The 16154-nt window shown below is 39.8% G+C and overlaps 1 non-coding gene across 1 annotated transcript; it reads left to right on the forward strand.

The window, feature by feature from the left end:
* Positions 1–4632: 4632 nt before the first annotated feature.
* LOC116545631 lies at positions 4633–4739 on the forward strand. The gene has a single exon (XR_004266383.1). It is a non-coding gene; the product is annotated as a U6 spliceosomal RNA (small nuclear RNA).
* The last annotated feature ends 11415 nt before the right edge of the window (positions 4740–16154 follow it).

The raw sequence follows: 16154 nt of genomic DNA on the forward strand, positions 1-16154 counted from the left end.
TTTGTTTCAAAGAACAGCTTTATTTCTACCTTCATTTCATTGATTATGCAGTCGACATTCAGGAGCCCGTTGTTCTGTTTTCATGAAGTCGTGCAGTTCTGACTTAGTTTCTTAATTGTGAGTTCTAATTTCATTGCATGTGGTCCGAGAGACCATTTGTTATGATTTCCGTTGTTTCGCATTTGCTTAGGAGTGATTTATTTCCAATTATGTGGTCAATTTTAGAGTAGGTGCTGTGTGGTGCTGAGAAGAACATATATTCTGTGGATTATTGGTTGAGATTTCTGTTGATGTCTATTGGGTCTGCTTGGTCCAGATCTGAGTTCAAGTCCTGGACATCATTTTTAATTTTCTGTCTCGTTGATATGTCTAATATTGACAATGGAGTTTTAAAGTCTCCCACTATTATTATGTGGGAGTCTAAGTCTCTTTGTAGGTCATTAAGAACTTGCTTTATGTACATGGGTGCTACCAGGGTGCTCCTGTATTGAGTGCATATATATTTAGGATTGTTACCTCTTCTTGTTGCATTGATCCTTTTACCTTTATGTAATGCCCTTCTTTGTCTCTTTTGATCTTTGTTGGTTTAAAGTCCATTTTATCAGAGACTAGGATTGCATCTCCTGCTTTCTTTTGCTCTCCATTTGCTTGATACATCTTCCTTCATCCCTTCATTTTTAGCCTGCTTGTGTCCTTGCACATGGTATGGGTTTCCTGAATACAGCACACTGATAGGTTTTGAATTTTTATCCAATTTGGAAGTCTATGTCTTTTGATTGCGGCACTTAGTCCATTTACATTTAAGGTTAATTTTGTTATGTGTGAATTTGATACTGCCATTTTGATGCTAGCTGGCTGTTTTGCCCTTTAGTTGACACATTTTCTTCATGTGTCGATGGTCATTGTGTACCATTTGGTACATTTTTGGAGTGGCTGTTATGGATTATTTCTTTCCTTGATTAGTGCTTCTTTCAGGAGCTCTTGTAAGGCAGGCCTGGTGGTGAGAAAATCTCTCAGTAATTGCTTGTCCATAAAGGATTTTCTTTCTCCTTTTGAATGTGAAGCTTAGTTTGGCTGGATATGAAATTCTAGGTTGAAAGTTCTTTTCTCTAAGGATGTTGAATATTGGCCCCCACTCTCTTCTGGCTTGTAGGGTTTGTGTGGAGAGATCCGCTGTGAGTCTGGTGGGCTTCCCTTTGTGGGTAATGCGACCTTTCTCTCTTGTTGCCCTTAGCATTTTTTCCTTCATTTCAACCCTGGTGAATCAACGATTATGTGCCTTGGGGTTGCTGTCCTTGAGGTATATCTTTTTGGTGTTCTCCATACTTCCTGGACTTGAATGGTGGCCTGCCTTGCTAGATTGGGGAAGTTCTCCTGGATAATATCCTGAAGAGTGTTTTCCAGCTTGCATTCATTCTTTCTGTCACATTCAGGTATGCCTATCAAACGTAGATTAGGTCTTTTCACATAATCCTATATTTCTTAGAGGCTTTGTTCATTTCTTTTCACTCTTTTCTCTCTATTCTTGCCTTCTCATTTTACTTCATTACATTGATCTTCAATCTCTGATATCCTTTCTTCTCCTTGGTCAATTCAGCTATTGAAACTTGTGTGTGCTTTGTGAAGGTGTCGTGCTGTGTTTTTCAGCTATGTCAAGTCGTTTCTATTCTTCTCTAAGGTGTTTATTCTAGTCAGCATCTCATCTAGCCTTTTTTCTAGGTTCTTAGTTTCTTTGCATTGGGTTAGCACATGGTCTCTTAGCTCGGAGAAGGACGTTATTACCCACCTCCTGAAGCCTGTTTCTGTCAATTCATCAGATTCATTCTCCATCTATCTTTGATCCCTAGCTGGTGAGGAGTTGTGATCCCTTGGAGGAGGAGATGCTTCCTGGTTTTTGGTGTTTTCTTCCTTTTTGTGCTGGTTTCTTCCCATCTTAGTGGCTTTATCTACCTGTGGTCTTTGTAGTTGGTGACTTTCAGGTGGGATCTCTAAGCGGACATACTTTTCATTGATGTTGTAGCTATTTCTTCCTGTTTCTTAGTTTTCCTTCTAAACAGTCAGGCCCCTCTGACTCAGGATCACTGGATGTCCACTCCAGATCCCACCCACCTGGGCATCACCCACAGGGGCTGCAGAACAGCAAGGGTTGCTGCTGATTTCTTCTTCTGCTATCCTCATCCAAGAAGGTTACCCGCCAGGTTGTTGTTGAATTCAGTCACTAACCACCTTTCTAATCACTGGGTGGAGTCTTTCAACCAGGGTCTCTGGCTACCTTCACTGCTGTTCTCTGGATGACAGATGTTTCAGGCCTCCCTAAGTCAGAGCTTCCAGGGGAGGAAGAGACTGTCATCTTTGCTGTTTGGGTGACTCAGCCATTTCAACCTTGGGGCTTCAGAGTGTCTGAGGTGACCAGGGGCTGAAGTGAACCCCCAGCACAGCACAGTTGCTCTACAGAAACGTAGCCAGGCATTTTTAAAAGCAAGTCTCTGTTCTTGTTCCTGCTGACTAGACAAGACTTCTGAACTTGTCTCCAGCCACCTCTTATAAGTGTGTTCAGACTGGCAACAGGATTGTACCTCAGTGGTACAGAGCTCCCAGAGGAAGCGGCACTCTATCATCTTTACATTTTTGCAGGCTTCACTAGTGATAGTTTCAGGCACTGGGAGATATGAGGCAATTAGAGACTGGAGCGGACCCCCAGCATACCACAGCAGCCTTATGGAAAAGTGGCTGAACAGTTACATGGGTGCTGGTTTCCATATCTTCTGCATGAGCAGGTCTTTAGCCAGGCCCCCACTGAAGCCATCAAGCCAGTAGCAACTTGGCAATTCATTGGACAGAGCTTCACGGATCAACCGAAATCTTCTGTCACTGACTCTGCAGTGGATCTGCCCTTGTTACCTTCAGAATATCAAGAAAGTGAAGACCCTAAGTGTCATAATGATACCTCTAACAAGCTACAGTTAACCGAAGGAACAAGGCAGTTCATCTCTTGTGGGCACCACACACACCCCACTGCTTATCACCAGGTAGGGAACGTTGGCTTGGACCCACAGCACAGACCCTCCATCCTGGGCTGATTACACTAAGTGATGGCTAACTCACATCTCTCTTGGGTGGAGTGCCCAGAAGACAAGCAAAGTGGTGGAGCAGCGAGCCCGCTGATATGAAGCCCAGAGGGCAGGGACAGCTATCTTTCCAGGATCTACTTGGTCTCATGAGACACTTTATCCCAGCACTTCAGGAGTGTGGAGGTCTGGTCAGCCACATCTCATGTGATGATTGCCCAGCAGAGATCAGGTGTGTGAGCTTCCCTCTTAATAAAAGGAGATTTGCTGAAAAAAAGAAGTCTGGCCAGGTTTTTGTGGAGCAGCTGTGCTGTGCTGGGGCTTCCCTTTTCAGAGAACTCTCCTCTGAGACCTGATCTCTGTTGGGCATTCCTGCACATGAGATGAAGCTGGTCTGACCTCAGCACTCCTTAGTCTGCTTGCCTCTCCCAGGGCCCCAGCCTGGCCACCCCTGCCTACAGGGCACTCTCAGGTGCCCACACCTTTGCTTCTGTGCCAGTGGACCATGCCTGAGCAGTGGAGAGATGCAGCAACCTGGCCCCACCAGGCATGCACCAGCCTCTACATTGCCTCTCCATACTGCAGATCTTTATACACAAACTTCCTACATCGCTTTGCTGGTATGTGTTTACATGAGTGGATTTTGCTAGACTCAGCACGTGGGACTGTAGCACATACTTCAGCCCACAGCAACTGCCACTCAGGACAGCGTCATGGAGGGCACAGAACCAAAAGCACCACTCCTGCCAGCACCTTGCCCTTGAACTAATGCCGTGCACAAAAAAAGGGACCCTAATATACCTTGAGTGACCACTGCTGCTTAGGGGGTCACAGAGGAGGCACCCAGACCTGCACAGGCCAGCATCCCACGCTGAACCAACACTACCTCCAGTGCAACAGCACACACAGCAGGGGCCCCCTGGCCCCCACTGAAGCTGTCTTGCGTCCACCACTGGATGAATGCCCACAGGGAGGCAGGCATTTCTGCATCTGCTAGCACTCTGCCACAGCTGCCACACTTTGGTGCCTTCAGTGCAGTAGACTCCAGACTTCAAGGAGCCAGAGAACAATGTTGAGCCCCAATACAAGTTTCCTAGAGTTAAAGCACACAGTCCAGGAATTGGGAGATGAATGTTGGCCCCCTAAAGTCCTCCAAAACCAAAGCCAGTTGGCTGAATCTACCTTACACCACAATCAAACCCTCAAGGTCATCAAATACAATAAAAGAAAAATACCCTGTGCAAAGGTCAGCAACCTCAAAGGTTGAAGGTGAATAAGCTCATAAAGATGAGAAAGAATCTGTGCAAGAACACTGAAAACTCAAAAAATCAGCATGCCTTCTTTCCTCCAGATGATTACATCAACTCTTCAGCTTGTTGAAGTTTTCAGAACTGGCCAGAGGCTGACATGTTTGAAATGATACAAGTAGAATTCAGAATGTGGGTAGAAACAAAGTTCACTGAGTGAAAGAAGTATATCATGATCCAATGCAAGGAAGCCAAAAATCTTCGTAAAACATCGCAAGAGTTAACAGGCAATATAGACAGTATAAAGAACCTTACCAGTGCTCACTTTGGCCGCACATATATTAAAATTGAAATGATTCAGAGAAGATTATCATGGCCCCTGCCCAAGGATGACATGCAAATTCATGAAGCATTCCGTATTTTTAGGAAGAATCAATATCGTGAAAATGGCCATACTGGCCAAGTAATTTATAGATGCAGTGCTGTCCCCATAAAGCTACCAATGACCTTCTTCACAGAACTGGAAAAAACTACCTTAAACTTCATATGGAACCAAAAGAGAACCCACATAGCCAAGACAATCCTAACCAAAAAGAACAAAGTGGGAGGCATCATGCTACCTGATTTCAAACTATACTACAAAGCTACAGTAATCAAAACAGTATAATACTGGTACCAAAACAGAGACATAGACCAATGGAACAGAACAGAGTTCCTGGTGGCAATGCCACACATCTACAACCATCTGATCTTTGACAAACCTGACAAAAACAAGCAATGGGGAAAGGATTCCCTGTTTAATAAATGGTGTTGGGAAAACTCACTAGCAGTGTGCAGAAAGCAGAAGCTGGACCTCTTCCTGACACCTTACACTAGAATTACCTCCAGATGGATTAAAGATCTAAACATAAGACCTAATGCCATAAAAAGCCGAGAAGAAAACCTAGGCAAAGCCATTCAGGACATAGGCATAGGCAGGAACTTCATGACTAAAACCCCAAAAGCATTGGCAACAAAAGCCAAAATAGACAAATGGGACCTAATAAAACTCCAGAGCTTCTGTACAGCAAAAGAAGCAATCATTAGAGTGAACCGGCAACCAATAGAATGGGAAACAATTTTTGCCATCTACCCATCTGACAAAGGGCTGATATCCAGAATCTACAAAGAACTAAAACAGATTTACAAAAACAAACAAACAAACAAGCAAACCCATTGAAAAGTGGGCAAAGGATATGAACAGACACTTTTGAAAATAAGATATATATGAGACCAATAAACATATGAAAAAATGCTTATCATCACTGATTATTAGAGAAATCAAAACCATATTGAGGTATCACCTCATTCCAGTTAGAATGGTGACCATTAAAAAATCTGGAGACAACAGATACCAGAGAGCATGTGGAGAAATAGGAACACTTTTATACTGTTGCTAGGAGTGTAAACTAGTTGAACCATTGTGGAAGACAGGGTGGCACTTGCTCAAGGACCTAGAAATAGAAATTCCATTTGATCCAGCAATTCCATTACTGGGTATATACCCAAAGTATTATAAATTATTCTATTATAAAGACACATGCACCCATATGTTCAGATTGGCACTGCTTATAGTAGCCAAGACCTGGAACCAACCCAAATGCCCATCGATGATAGAATGGACAAGGAAAATGTGACATATATACAACATGGAATACTATGCAGCCATAAAAAAAGATGAGATTGTGTCCTTTGTAGGGACATGGATGAATCTGGAAACCATCATTCTCAGCAAACTGATGGAAGAACAGAAAATCAAACACCACATGTTCTCACTCATAGTTGAGTGCTGAATAATGAGAACGCATGGACACAGGGAGGGGAGCATCATACACTGGGGTCAGTTTGGGGGTGGCCAACAGAGAAGCAACGGGGGTTGTGGAGGTCAGGGAGAGAAAACATGGTGAGAAATGCCAGTTGCTGGTAAAGGAATGGAGGCAGCAAACTACATTGCCATGTATGTCCCTATGCAAAAATCCTGCATGATCTGAACATGTACTCTAGAACCTTAACTACAATTAAAAACAAAAAAAAAAGAACATACTGCCGTGATAGAGCTGAAAAACACACTACAAGAATTTTCATAATGCAGACACATGGTAGTTGTGTGTGATTGCATTATGAAAATTGTTGTAGTGTGTGTGGGCACCCAAGGGTGCCCTGTAAGCAGGTGTGGCCAGGCTGGGGTCCTGGGGAGGCAAGCAGACTAAGGAGTGCTGAGGTCAGACCAGCACCATCTCATGTGCAAGACCACTTAGTAGAATAGACCAAACAGAGGAAAGAGTCTCAGAGCTTGAAAACTGGGTTTCTGAAAGAAACTAGGCAGGAATGGGGGAAAAGAATGAAAAGGAATGAACAAATGCTTTGAGAAATAAAGGATTATGTAAAAAGACGAAATGTGTGCCTTATTAATGTACCTGAAAGAGATGAGGAAAATGGAACCAACTTGGAAAACATATTTTGAATATCATTCATGAGAATTTCCCCAACCTAGCCAGACAGACCAACATTGAAATTCAGGAAATCCAGAGAACCTCAAATATGCCACGAGAAGGACATCCCTAAGACACATAATCATCAGGTTCTCCAAGGTCAAAATGAAGGAAAATTGTTAGCGGCAGCTAGGGAGAAAGACAGGGTCACCTACAAGGGGCATCCCATCAGACTAACACTGGACTGCTCAGCTGAAACCCTACAAGCCAGAAGAGATATTCAACTTCTTAAAGAAAAAAATTTCAACCCAGACCTTCAAGTCCAGCAAAACTAAGTGTCATAAATGAAGGAGAAATAAGATCGTTTTCAGGCAAGCAAATGCTGAGGGAATTCATTACCAGCAGATCTACCTTGCAAGAGCTCCTGAAAGTAGCACTTAATATAGAAAGAAAAGATCATCATCAACCACTACAAAAATGCACTGAATTACACAGATGAGTGATGCTAAAAAACCAACCATATACATAAGCCTGCAAAATTATCAATTAACAGCGTGATGACGGGATCAAATCCATACATATCATTGCTAACCTTAAATGTAAATGGGCTAAATGCTCCAATTGAAAAACATAGGGGGGCAAGCTGGAAAAGAACCAAGACCCATTTGAGTATGCTGTCTTTTAGAGACCCATCTCACATGCACTCCCACACATAGGCTCAAAATAAAGGAATGGAGAAAAATCTTTCAAGCAAATGGGAAGCAGAAAAAAGCAGGTGTTGCAATCCTAGTTTCTGACAAGACAGCCTATAGCAATAAAGATAAAAAAAGAAGGATATGGGCCCTGTGCGGTGGCTCAAGCCTGTAATCCCAGCACTTTGGGAGGCTGAGGTGGGGGGATCACAAGGTGAAGAGATCGAGGCCATCCTTGCTAATATGGTGAAACCCCATCTCTACTAAAAATACACACAAAATAATAATAATAACGGCGTGGTGGTAACCACCTGTAGCCCCAGCTACCCGGGAGGTGGAGGCAGGAGAATTGCTTGAACCCAGGAGGGGAAGGTTGCAGTGAGCTGATATCGTGCCACTGCACTCCAGCCTGGCACCTGGCAACAGAGCGAGACTCTGTCTCAAAAAAAAAAAAAAATAAGACATTACAAATGTGCCCCTGACCTTTGATAAATATCATTTTTGCTTGATACTAACCTGGGCTCTCCTTATTGTTCAAACCAATAGGATAGATGATTTTCTGAGGTTTGGGAGCTTCTGCCCTCCGGAGAGTCCCTGATCTCCCAAAATTTGGTTGAGCACTAAAGGTTGATTTTGCTTTACAGCTCCTTTTGTAAAGTTTTACTCATTTCCGGTAAGGAAGACAAGTTTTTCTGCTTCCATGATGACGGAGAGTAGGCACTTCCTATCTTGAGTTTCAGCTTGCTTCTGACAGGAAAGGTGAGTGTGAATTTTTTCCTGCCTCTAAGATGGTAGAGAACAGTCATCAGCCTGAGCCTTATTTCCAGGTAAGTGGCTAAATTAAAGATTTGTCTTAAAATTTTTCGTTAATGACTATAAGTTAAGATTACCAACCAGTTGGTTTTAATTTCTCCTTACCATTATAACACTCAGTAATCATAATTATTGTGCTTTTGTTTATTTTGCTTAACTTATTTATTCACTTATTTATGTTTGGGATTTTGTTGTTATTTCACTTTTCTTCCATCAAGTATGACCATATTTTTCTGACTTGGTCAAATCCAAGGGAATGTTCCAAATTTTGGGAAGCAAGCCATCTGAACTGGCAAAAACTCTTGTAGCTGCCAAGTATGTATTTTCTAGTTAGTAGAGTTTTTTTTTCAACTTAAGAGGTTATGTTCACATAACAAGGCCATCTTTTGTCAGCTGAGGCCATCTTTTGCCTGTCAATGACAAACTGAAGGAAAAGTGGCGGCCTTCCAATCCTAAAATTCTTCCCTGTTCACTAGAGCAACCAGAGTTTGGTTCCTACGTCTAGTTCTTTCTGGTTTGGTATTTGTTAATTTTAAAGTATTAGTCAAGACGTGGTGGCTCATGCCTGCGATCCAAGTACTTTGGAGGCCAAGGTGGGGGATCACCTGAGGTCAAGAGTTCAAGATCAGCCTGACCAACATGGTGAAACCCCGCCTTTAAAAAATAAATAAATAAATAAAATATCAGCAGTTTTGTTCCATTTATGTGATGGATTACATTTATGGATTTGCGTATGTTGAACCAGATTTGCATCACTTGGATGAAGTCTTCTTGGTCGTGATGGGCAAGCTTCTTGATATGTTGTTGCTATCTGTTTGCCAGTATTATATAGGAACCAAAGACAAAAACCACATGATTATCTCAATAGATGTAGAGAAGGCCTTCAATAAAATTCAACAGCCCTTCATTCTAAAAACTCTCAATAAACTAGGTATTGATGGAACGTATCTTCTTTTTTCCCCATTTATTTATTGCATTTTAGGTTTTGGGGTACATGTGAAGAACATGCAAGATTGTTGCATAGGTACACACGTGACAGTGTGATCTGCTGCCTTCCTCCCCATCACCTACGTCTGGCATCTCTCCCCCTGCCATTCCTCCCCAGCTCCCCAACCCCCACTGTCCCTCTCCTGTTTCCCCCCAACTGACCCCAGTGGGTAGTGCTCCCCACCCTGTGTCCATGTTTTCTCATTGTTCAATGCCCGTCTGTGAGTGAGAACATGCGGTGTTTGATCTTCTGCTCTCCTGTCAGTTTGCTGAGAATGATGGTTTCCAGGTTCATCCATGTCCCTACAAAGGACACAAACTCAACGTTTTTGATGGCTGCATAATATTCCATGGTGTACATGTGTCACATTTTTCCTGTCCAGTCTATCATCAATGGGCATTTGGGTTGGTTCCAGGTCTTTGCTATTGTAAACAGTACTGCAATGAATATTCGTGTGCAGGTGTCCTTATAGTAGAATGATTTATAATCCTTTGGACATATACCCAGTAATGAGATTGCTGGGTCAAATGGAATTTCTATTTCTAGGTCCTTGAGGAATCGCCACACTGTCTTCCACAATGGTTGAACTAATTTACACTCCCACCAACAGAGTAAAAGTGGTCCTATTTCTCCACATCCTCTCCAGCATCTGTTGTCTCCTGATTTTTTAATGATTGCCATTCTAACTGGCGTGAGATGGTATCTCAATGTTGTTTTGATTTGCATTTCTCTGATGACCAGTGATGATGAGCATTTTTTCATACGTTTGTTGGCATCGTGTATGTCTTCTTTTGTAAAGTATCTGTTCATATCCTTTGCCCACTTTTGAATGGGCTTGTTAGTTTTTTCTTGTAAATCTGTTTTAGTTCTTTGTAAATTCTGGATATCAGCCCTTTGTCAGGTGGGTAAACTGAAAAAATTTTTTCCCATTCTTTTGGTTGCCGATTCACTCTAATGACTGTTTCTTTTGCTGTGCAGAAGCTGTGGAGTTTGATTAGGTCCCATTTGTCTATTTTTGCTTTTGTTGTCAATGCTTTTGGTGTTTTGGTCATGAAGTCCTTGTCTACACCTATGTCCTGAGTGGTTTTGCCTAGATTTTCTTCTAGGGTTTTTGTGGTGTTAGGTCTTATGTTTAAGTATTTAATCAATCTGGAGTTAATTTTAGTGTAAGGTGTCAGGAAGGGGTCCAGTTTCTGCTTTCTGCACATGGCTAGCCAGTTTTCCCAACACCATTTATTAAACAGAGAATCCTTTCCCCATTGCTTGTTTTTGTCAGGTTTGCCAAAGATCAGATGGTTGTAGAACTATATATGACAAACCTACAGCCAATACCATACTGAACTGGCAAAAGCTGGAAGAATTCCTATTGAAATCAGGCACTAAACAAGAATGCCCTCTGTCACCACTCCTATTCAACACAGTGTTAGATGTTCTAGCCAGAGCAATCTGCCAAGAAAAAGAAATAAAGGGTGTTAGATTACGAAAGGAGTAAGTCAAACTGTCTCTATTTGCAGATGACATGATTGTATATCTAGAAGACACCATAGTCTCAGCCCAAAATCTTCTCAAACTGATAAGTAATCTCAGCAAAGTCTCAGGATACAAAATAATAGTGCAGAAATCACAAGCATTCCTATATACCAACAGACAAACAGAGAGCCAAATCAAGAGCAAACTCCCATTCACAACAGCTCCAAAGAGAATAAAATACCTAGGAATACAATTAACAAAGGATGTAAAGGGCCTCTTCAAGGAGAACTGTAAACCCCTGTTCAACAAAATAAGAGAGAACACTAGCAGATGGAGAAACATTCCATGCTCATCGATAGGAAAAATCAATATCATGAAAATGGCCATACTGCCCAAAGTAATCTATAGATTCAATATGATCCCCATCAAGCTACCAATGACCTTCTTCACAGAACTGGAAAAAAACCACTTTAAACTTCATATGGAATCACAAGAGACCCCGCATAGCCAAGAAAGTCCTAAGCAAAAAGAACAAAGCTGAAGGCGTTACACTGCCAGACTTCAAACTATACTACAAGGCTACAGTAATCAAAACAGCATGGTACTGGCACCAAAACAGAGACATAGACCAATGGAACAGAACAGAGACCCAAGAAGAAACACCACACATCTACAACCATCTCATCTTTGACAAACCTAGCAAAAACAAGCAATAGGGAAAGGACTCCATGTTTAATAAATGGTGTTGGGAAAACTGGCTAGCAACGTGCAGAAAGCAGAAACTGGACCCCTACCTGTCACCTTATGCTAAAATTAACTCCAGATGGATCAAATATTTAAAAATAAAACCTAACACCACAAAAACACTAGAAGAAAATGTAGGCAAAACCATGTAGGACATAGGCATAGGCAAGGACTTCATGACTAAAACACCAAAAGCAATGTCAATAAAAGCCAGGATAGACAAATGGGATATAATTAAACTCCAGAGCTTCTGTACAGCAAAAAAAAAAAAAAAAAAAAAAAAAATCATTAGAGTGAATCAGCAACCAACAGAATGGAAAAAAAATGTTTGGAAGCTACCCATCTGACAAAGGGCTAATATCCAGAATCTACAAAGACCTAAAACAGATATACAATAAAAAAACAACCCCAATCAAAAATGGGCGAAGGATATGAACAGACATTTTTCAAAAGAGGACATATATGAGGTCAAGAAACATTTGAAAAAATACTCACCATCACTGGTCATTTCAGAAATGCAAATCGAAACCACACTGAGATATCATCTCACTCCAGTTAGAATGGTGATCATTAAAAAATCGAGAGACAACAGTTGTTGGAGAGGATATGGAGAAGTAGGAACACTCTTACACAGTTGATGGGAGAGTAAATTAGTTGAGCCATTGTGGAAGACAGTGTGGCGATTTCTCAAGGATCTAGAAATAGAAATTCCATTTGACCCAGCAATCCCACTATTGGGTATATACCCAAAGAACTATAAATGGTTCTACTATAAAGACACATAAACATGTATGTTCATTGCAGCCCTGTATACAATTGCAAAGACCTGGAACCAACCCAAATGCCCATCGATGATAGACTGGACAAAGAAAATGTGGTACATATACACCATGAAATAGTACTCATCCATAAAAAATGATGAGTTTGTGTCCTTTGTAGGGACTTGGATGAATCTGGAAACCATCGTTGTCAGCAAACTGACACAAGAACCAAAAGCCAAACACCATATGTTCTCACTCATAGGTGGGTGTTGAACAAAGAGAACATATGGACTCAGGGAGAGGAGCATCACACACAGGGGACAGTTGAGGGGGGTAGGGGAGGGACAATGGGGCATGAGGAGTGAGGGGAGGGTGTGGAGGCATAACATGGGAGAAATGCCAGATATAGTATGCACCTAAAATGAAATAAATAAATAAATAAATAAAAATAAATAAAAAATAAAAATAAATATCAGCAGTTTGTCCCAGCTATGATGTGGTAGTAAGAGACTCAAAAGGATTTTCTTTAAGAGCTTTATAATTAAAAGCAGATTTCTTTTTTTATATATTCTTTAAATTCTGTGATACATGTGCAGAACGTGCATATTTGTTACATAGGTATACACATACCGTGAGGGCTTGTTGCACCCATCAACCCATGATCTACCTTAGGTATTTCTCCTAATGCTATGCCTCTCCTAGGCCCCACCCTGACAGGACTCAGTGTCTGATGTTTGCCTCCCTGTGTCCATGTGCTCTCATTGTTCAACTCCCACTTATGAGTGAGAACATGGGGTGTTTGGTTTTCTGTTCTTGTGTCAGTTTGCTGAGAATGATGGTTTCTAGCTTCATCCATGTCCCTGAAAAGGACATGAACTCATCCTTTTTCATGGCTCCATAATATTCCGTGGTGTATATGTGCCACGTTTTCTTTATCCAGTTTATTATTGATGGACATTTGGGTTGGTTCCAAGGTTTTGCTATTGTGAACAGTGCCACAGTAAACATACATTTGCATATGTCTTTGTGGTAAAATAATTTATAATTCTTTGGGTATATACCCAGCAATAGGATTGCTGGGTCCAATGGCATTTCTATTTCTAGGTCCTTGAGGAATCACCACACTGTCTTCCACAATGGTGGAACTTATTTACACTCCCAACAATGTAAAAGAGTTACTATCTCTACATCCTCTCCAGCTTCTGTTGAGAAAGATTTTTTAAATAATTGTTTTCCTAAAATGACAATTGATGATGAGCTTTTCTTTATATGTTTGTTGCTTTCATAAATGTCTTCTTTTCAGGAGTGTCTGTTTATATTCCTTACCTACTTTTTAATGGAGTTTTTTTTTTCTTGTAAATTTAAGTTCTTTGTAGATTCTGCATATTAGCCCTTTGTCAGATGAATAGATTGCAAAAAATTTCTCCCATTCTGTGGGTTGCTTGTTCACTCTGATGATTGTTTTGTTTTGTTTCAATTTGTTTTCTGAAGTAGCTTTTTAGTTTAATTAGATCTCATTTGTCAATTTTGACAATTGTTGCCATTGCTTTTGGTGTTTTAGTGATGAAGTTTTTGCCTATGCCTATGTTCTGAATGGTATTGCCTAGGTTTTTTTCTAGGGTTTTTATAATTTTAGGTCTTCTGTTCTAGTCTTTAATCCATCTTGTGTTAATTTTTCTATAAGGTGTAAGTAAGGAGTTCAGTTTCAGTTTTCTGCATATGGCTACCCAGTTTTCTCAACACAATTAATTAAATAGGGAATCCTTTCCCCATTGGGTTTTTCTCTTTTTTAATTTTTGGTCTGGTTTGTCAAAGATTAGATGGTTGTAGATATGTGGCATTATTTTTGAGGCCTCTGTCTCATTCCATTAGTCTATATAGCTGGTTTGGTTCCCGTACCATGCTGTTTTGGTTACTGTAGGCTGGTAGTATAGTTTGAAGTCAGGTAGCATGATGTCTCCAGCATTGTTCTTTTTGCTTGTCTATAGCTTTATTGTATAGCTTTATTGTATCTAAGACAAAACAATCATTTAACCTTCATATGGGCTTTTTTCATCCCATATGAAAATAAAGGTAGTTTTTGGCAATTCTGTGAAGAAAGTCATTGGTAGCTTGATGGCGATAGCATTACTTTGAACCATGTGGCCATTTTTATAATATTGATTCTCCCTATCCATAAGCATGGATTTTTTTATTTGTTTGTGACTTCTTTTGTTTCTCTGAGCAGTGGTTTGTAGTTCTCCTTTAAGGAGAACTTGAAGGATGGACTCAGGAAGGACAAGGCAGCTGTCTTGGTTCTCCATGAGTCCATGCTTAACATTGAACTTATATCCCCTTAAATACCAGTTGTTTCTCCAATTTAGGTTCATAGTAGTCATAACTGATGGGTTGTCATAGGTAACTTGACTTAGACCATGGAGTTCATTCAAATTGTATATATAAACAATTTCAGTATTTGGCTGATTTAGAATGACAGTCTGACAAAGTGTTTTCTTGGTATTCAATTAATTTTTCTTCTACTTGGGTAGGAGTTTTAAAAACAAGTCTTTACATTAAAATTCTAGGAAATCTTAAACAGTCCTTAAAGTATATGGGATTATTTGACAAATGATGTGATTCTAAAGTTTCCAGAAATCTGTATTCAGGGTCTTTCCATTTTTTCAGGAACCTGCTAAAAGACACCATATTCTAGGATATTTTGTGCTTGTGAAGTTTTCAGAAACTGCACCATTATTAAGCATTAACTGTGGAAATGATGTTAAATAGTTATGCAATTGACAAGAAAATTTGTTCATTTCTGTGGTCTACAATTTATCCTGGAAATTATAATTATAATTGACAGCATGTATTTTGACATATTAGAATTTTAGGAATTGCATACAATTTTCAAACATGTATTAACATTGATTAGAATATAATCTGAAGAAGGTGAAATATTTCTTATTTGGACAGTGCTTCTCATGTAACAACATGTCAAATAATTCCATATATTTCTCTTTTTGATTCTTCAATGTCGTCTGTCAAATCCCAAATTTAGAAGTCAAAAAGACTTAATTTTGAAGATGAAATTGGATTTTGGGAAGCCTATCAAATATATTAATATTGATATAAATATATTAAAGGCTTAAAACACTTGACATAAAATGGAATGCCAGGTCACAGTACGTCATTCATTTAGCCAAAATGGTGACTCAAAAAATATTTAAAGGCAAAAGCCTTTACTCATTGATAGAAGACTTAGCTTTTCAAGCAATGTGTGTCTTTCCCTTCTTTTTCCTGTAGTTTATTTAAGGAAAGATAGAAATCTTTTATTATTCTTATATATTACATTAAAATCTTATTGAAGAGAGAAAGTCAAATTTCACTCTTGCATTAGTGTACTAGTAATGTCAACTCCAATTTTTAATAAAACCTTAAAGACAAATTCATCTAGTCTTCACCAGTTTGACCATAAGTTGAAATTCTTATAAACTTTTGATAACCTTTTACAAATTTGTATTAAAGCAAAATTAGTCCTCTAAAAAAGCCCTATTGTGTTTTTATTCCAGTGTTCAATTTATGGAAAAACTGAATAAAACTCCTTTAAATTTAGCCAATGTTTTCACATACTGTTTTTCTTCTACAAGACGACTATTTCATTAACGTCTGACAACCTGCTCAAACTTTTATCTTTATTGTATCTAAGATAAAACAATCTTTTAACCTTCTGAACTAGGCAAAAATTTACATTCTAATGCCTTATAATTTTTTACTAAAAGCACATTTCACTTTTTTCACAAAGCTTCCATGTAAAACTTTTTCAGTAGTCTCATTTACATATTTCAATGTTAACTCTACGCAATTTTTATTTTTTGTGAAAAACCTGGCAGGTAGGTGATTTTAATTTTGTACTAGGTATGG

The sequence above is a fragment of the Sapajus apella genome, unplaced genomic scaffold (assembly GCF_009761245.1).
Source record: "Sapajus apella isolate SASKATOON/1434 unplaced genomic scaffold, GSC_monkey_1.0 scaffold317, whole genome shotgun sequence".
Classification (NCBI taxonomy): Eukaryota; Metazoa; Chordata; class Mammalia; order Primates; family Cebidae; genus Sapajus; species Sapajus apella.